Source organism: Pseudophryne corroboree, chromosome 8, assembly GCF_028390025.1.
Source record: "Pseudophryne corroboree isolate aPseCor3 chromosome 8, aPseCor3.hap2, whole genome shotgun sequence".
In the NCBI taxonomy this organism is placed as follows: domain Eukaryota; kingdom Metazoa; phylum Chordata; class Amphibia; order Anura; family Myobatrachidae; genus Pseudophryne; species Pseudophryne corroboree.
In genome coordinates this window covers 168,921,864-168,927,768 of record NC_086451.1, presented here as the reverse complement: position 1 = coordinate 168,927,768, position 5,905 = coordinate 168,921,864, and the positions used below count along the sequence as shown (strand labels likewise).

The window sequence follows — 5,905 nt, the reverse complement described above, 5'->3', positions numbered from 1 at the left end:
GCCGCTGGGAGTGATGGAGCTGCAGTAAAGATGTCTATTAGACCTAACCTGCTGCAGCCCTTGTAGATTCTTATAAAAAAAGTTCTTCTTTTCTTGTCAAAATTAATAGCTAAGAATAGGCTGCCTGAGGCAGCCCCCTGTTAAGTGGCCTGCTACTGAAGGCACCAACTACAAACTGAGCTCCCTGTTCATGGAAGCGAGGTTATAGAGCAGGGGGCGCTGAGCATCTTGGGAACAGTCAAAAGCTTTGAGCCTGTTGGTGCCTCAGATCAAGATCCTACTCTACACCCCAATGTGAATCCTTGTGGAGTCCAGTGTACCCCACAGAAGAAATGAATGTGTCACACCCATTGGCAGCAACATTAGAATAGCTGCTGATGGGCACAATTGAGAAAGGAAGGGGGGAAAACATTTGAATCCAGCACATATATGTAATTTGAATATGTAATTTGTACCTTCCTACTTTAAAATGTAATGGATGAACCTCACCCTGTGAGAACTATCTTTATGATCAAGAGATCTCATACGCAAGAAAAGCATGTGTTGGGATAGGGCTGTGGAGGGCGGCTGCTCGAGCACACCCCCGTCAAGTTAAGGAGATTCAACTGAGGAAGCACAAGGGAACTTTTGTCTGGGGACAACAACTGCAGGGAGACCACATCTTTTCAGATGAAAATGAGAGGGCAGAAGGCTGCCTAATACTGAAGCACCCTCAAACATCAAACCATATGCAACAACTAGTACAAGCATTCCTGGGGAAAGGTCTGCAGCAGACGGATTTGCATACGGTGATGTCATCCAAGCAGTGGGCCAAAGTTGGCTGGAACCCTCATCTGCATATGAAAAGAGAAAAGGGGCGCTTGGATGACCCCTAGTTCGCATTGAACACCCCCCACCCTCCTTTGGTGTGGGGCTCATGTTGGCCATGCCCCAGCCCCTGAAGCATTCAAGCTGATTTCTTGCAGCAGCTGGGCACTGTAACAGCTCCAGAGCTGCTCTGTAAGGCAAATAAAAGGGTGTGGGCCCTGCAACACCACCTGTAGTTCGCATTGTGCGTTGGAAGGCACAAAGTAAGCAGACGGGAGAAGTCAGGATAGTGCGCAAGGGCATAGAAGGGAGGGGCTCAAGAAAAGAGAAGTGGAAACAGACAGCAAACTAGGCTGGAGAGAGACCTGAGACAATGAGATCTAAAATTATACCAGAGCCAACCAGGGGAAAGCACAAATGCAGTCTTCCCCCCTACCACAAATTATGCAGTCGAGATTCCCACATTTGGGGAAATCACAGAGGTCAGCATACCCAGAATGCAATGAATGAACCTCACCCTGGGAAAACAATCTTCATGACCATGGTATCACCTAAGCAAAATAAGTATGATTTGAGATAGGGCTGGGGAGGGCCGCTGCTCAGGCACACCTCCGTCAAGTAAAGGAGATTCAACTGAGGCAGCACAAGGGAACTCTCATCTGGGGACAACAACTGCAGGGAGAACACATTTTCAGACGAATGTGTGAGGGCAGAAGGCTGCCTAATACTGAAGCACCCCCCAAACAACAAACCAAATGCAACAACTAGTGCAAGCATTCCTGGGGGAAGGCCTGCAGCAGATGGATTCGCATATGGTGATGTCATCCAAGCAATGGGTATAGTTGGCTGCAACCCTCGTCTGCATATGAAAAGAGAAAATGGTCACGCAGGGCATGGCGGCCTTTGTGGGGTTGCGCTTGGATGACCCCTAGATCGCTTTATACACCCCCATCAGTGTGGGGCTCATGTTGACCATGCCCCAGCCCCTGAAGCATTCAAGCCGATTTCTTGCAGAAGCTGGACCCAGTAACAGCTCCAGAGTTGCTCTACAAGACAAGCAAAAGGGTGTGAGCCATGCAGCACCACCTGTAGTTTGCATACACACATATATAGGACATCATCTCTTATATGCCCCAGGGGCAATAAAATAGTATCCTTATCTAGGGTATCCATCCATGCCGCTACAGCACTACACATACACACCCAGGCCGACGCAATTGCCGGTCTGAGTAAGGTACCTGAATGTGTATAAATGGACTTCAGGGTAATCTCCTGTTTGCGGTCAGCAGACTCTTTGAGGGTAGCCGTATCCTGGGACGGGAGGGCTAACTTCTTGGATAAGCGTGTTAATGCTTTGTCCACCCAAGGGGAGGATTCCCATCGTAACCTATCCGTTGATGGGAAAGGATACGCCATAAGAATCCTTTTGGAAATCTGCAGGAGATTCCCAAGCTTTTTCACATAACTCGTTCAGCTCGTGTGAGGGGAAAAGGTTACCTCAGGCTTCTTTCCCTTGTACATATGTACCCTCTTGTCAGGGATAGGGGGCTCCTCTGTGATGTGCAAAACATCTTTTATTGCCATAATCATATATCAAATGTATTTTGCCAATTTTGGCTGTAACTTTGCATCATCGTAATCGACACTGGAGTCAGAATCCGTGTCGGTATCTGTGTCAACAATCTGGATAGTGGGCACTTATGAGACCCTGACAGTCCCTGCGACATAGGATCAGGCATGGGTTGAGACCCTGACTGTCCCAAAGCTTCAGCCTTGTCTAATCTTTTGTGCACTGAGTTTACACTAGCATTTAAAACATTCCACATATCCATCCAATCAGGTGTCGGCGGAGACACCACATTCATTTGCTCCCGCTCCTCTCTAATATAGCCTTCTTCCTCAGACATGTCGACACACGCGTACCGACACGCCACACACACAGGGAATGCTTTTAATGAAGACATTTCCCCCACAAGGCCCTTTGGCAGAGCTGGCCCTAACCAATATGATGCCCTAGGCAAGATTTTGCCTGGTGCCCCCTAGCACCACCGCTGGTTCCGCCTCTGACCTTGCACCTCTTTCCCAGCACCATCAACCCTCACCCATACCAGTACTTATTTTGGTGTTTGTACCCCCTATATTTTAAACAGGAACAGTTCGCACATATGGCGCACAGTCCAAAAAGGGGTGTGTTTTTGCTGGCAATGGGCATGTCCACACAATAGTACCCCCAATTAAAATTCCGCCACACAGTACTGCAATTTTATTCACATTTGATCACGCGATAGTGTCCATAATTCACATTACATCCCACAGTAGTATCACTTTACCTTATAAACGTTACTTCTCACAGTAGTGCTCCTTATTCACATTACATCACACTGAATTGCTCCTTATTTACATTACACCACACCACACCCTATTGCTCTTTATTCACATTAGACGACACAGTAAATGTCCTTTCTATACGCAACGCTACATATTAGAGCACCTTATACACATAATGCCACACATTAGTAATGCATTTATACACATAATTCCACACAGTAATGCCCCTTACACATATGAGACACATCATTAATGTCCTTATAAACATAATGTGTAAGACGCATTATGACAACCTTTATTAATGCCCTTTTACACATAATGGCCCTCATTCCGAGTTGTTAGCTCGCAAGCTGCTTTTAGCAGCATTGCACACGCTAAGCCGCCGCCTACTGGGAGTGAATCTTAGCTTATCAAAATTGCGAACGAAAGATTAGCAGAATTGCGAATAGACACTTCTTAGCAGTTTCTGAGTAGCTCCAGACTTACTCGACAACTGTGATCAGTTCAGTCAGTTTCGTTCCTGGTTTGACGTCACAAACACACCCAGCGTTCGCCCAGACACTCCCCCGTTTCTTCAGACACTCCCGCGTTTTACCCAGAAACGGCAGCGTTTTTTCACACACACCCATAAAACGGCCAGTTTCCGCCCAGAAACACCCACTTCCTGTCAATCACACTACGATCAGCAGAACAAAGAAAAAACCTCGTAATGCCACGAGTAAAATACCTAACTGCATAGCAAATTTACTTTGCGCAGTCGCAGAGCGAACATTGCGCATGCGCAATTAGCGGAAAATCGCTGCGATGCGAAGAAAATTACAGAGCGAACAACTCGGAATGACCACCTTTGCGCATGCGCAATTAGCGGAAAATCGCTGCGATGCGAAGAAAATTACCGAGCGAACAACTCGGAATGACCACCAATGTCCCTTACACATATGCCGCACATTATTAATGCCCTTATACACATAATGACACACATAGTGCCCCTTACACATATGTTGCACATTATTAATGCATTTTTACATGACACACATAATGCTCCTTACTCATATTCCGAACACTACTGCACAATCAACCCACTCACATGCACACAGCACTCACACTGCCACTAACACTGTGACCTCTGCCTCTGCTTGGATACAGATGTGTCCTCATAAATCTTGCCTCAATGCTAACGTTGGGGCACCTTTTTTTTATTAAAATGCATCTTATTTGCATTGCTATGTTAGGATGCACACGCAGCTTCTGCTGATTAAAATGATATGCAGCATGCCTATATACTGTGTGAGACTGTGGCTGTATCTGCATATGAAATGCTACACACAGAATATAGGCATGCCGCATATCATTTTAATCAGCAGAAGTTGCTGATGCCCCTAGGCATATCAAATGCCCTAGGCAATTGCCTAGTTTGCCTATGCCTATGGCCGGCTCTGCCCTTTGGAGAGACAGAGAGAGAGTATGCCAGCACATACCCCAGCGCTATATAACCCAGGAATAGCACAGTAACTTAATGTTTGCACAGTAGCGCTGCTGTATGTAATTTGCGCCAAATTATGTGCCCCCCCCCCCTCTCTTTTCAACCCTCTTGTCTACCGTGGTATAAGCAGGGGAGAGTCCGGGGAGCTTCCTCTCAGCGGTGCTGTGGAGAAAAATTGGCGCTGGTGAGTGCTGAGGGAGAAGCCCCGCCCCCTCGGCGGCAGGCTTCTGTCCCGCTTAAACTGTACAATTGGCGGGGGCTCATACATATATACAGTGCCCAGCTGTATATATGTTATATTTCTGCCAAAAAGAGGTTTATATTGCAGCCCAGGGCGCCCCCCCTGCGCCCTGCACCCTTACAGTGACCAGAGTATGTGAGGTGTATGGGAGCAATGGCGCACAGCTGCAGTGCTGTGCGTTACCTCAATGAAGATCATGAAGTCCTCTGCCGCCTCTGAAGTCTTCTTTTCTTCTCATACTCACCCGGCTTCTATCTTCCGGCTCTGCGAGGGGGACGGCGGCGCGGCTCTGGGACGGACGGCGAGGGTGAGATCCTGCGTACCAATCCCTTTGGAGCTAATCCCTTTGGAGCTAATGGTGTCCAGTAGCTTAAGAAGCAGGACCTTGCAACTCGGAGAGTAGGGCTGCTTCTCTCCCCTCAGTCCCTCGATGCAGGGAGTCTGTTGCCAGCAGTGCTCCCTGAAAATTAAAAACCTAACAAAATACTTTCTGTCAGAAAGCTCAGGAGAGCTCCTGAAAAGCACCCAGTCTCCACTGGGCACAGTATCAAACTGAGGTATGGAGGAGGGGCATAGAGGGAGGAGCCAGTGCACACCCAGAACTAAAGTCTTTCTTAAAGTGCCCATGTCTCCTGCGGAGCCGTCTATCCCCATGGTCCTTACGGAGTCCCCAGCATCCTCTAGGACGTTAGAGAAAATAGGATTTTAATACCTACCGGTAAATCCTTTTCTCTTAGTCCGTAGAGGATGCTGGGCACCCGTCCCAGTGCGTACTGTGTCTGCAGTTATTAAATGGCCCTTAACTCCAGAACATTTATGTGGAGACAACTTTCCCGACTTGACAATCTTCCTTGGACGTTTTCCCCCTGTGTGACTGCTCCCCAGCCTCGGAGGGTTGCATCCATGGTCCCTAGGATCCAGTCCTGGATCCCGAACCTTCGCCCCTCTAGGAGGTGAGAACTGTGCAGCCACCAATGGAGTGAGATTCTGGTCTTGGAAGACAGGATTATCCTCCGGTGCGTGTGTAGGTGGGATCCGGACCACTT

The 5,905-nt window shown here is 48.0% G+C and overlaps 1 non-coding gene across 1 annotated transcript; it reads right to left on the bottom strand.

The window, feature by feature from the left end:
• Nucleotides 1-1,209: 1,209 nt before the first annotated feature.
• LOC134951620 (U1 spliceosomal RNA) lies at nucleotides 1,210-1,375 on the bottom strand. The gene has a single exon (XR_010184326.1). It is a non-coding gene; the product is annotated as a U1 spliceosomal RNA (small nuclear RNA).
• Nucleotides 1,376-5,905: the final 4,530 nt, after the last annotated feature.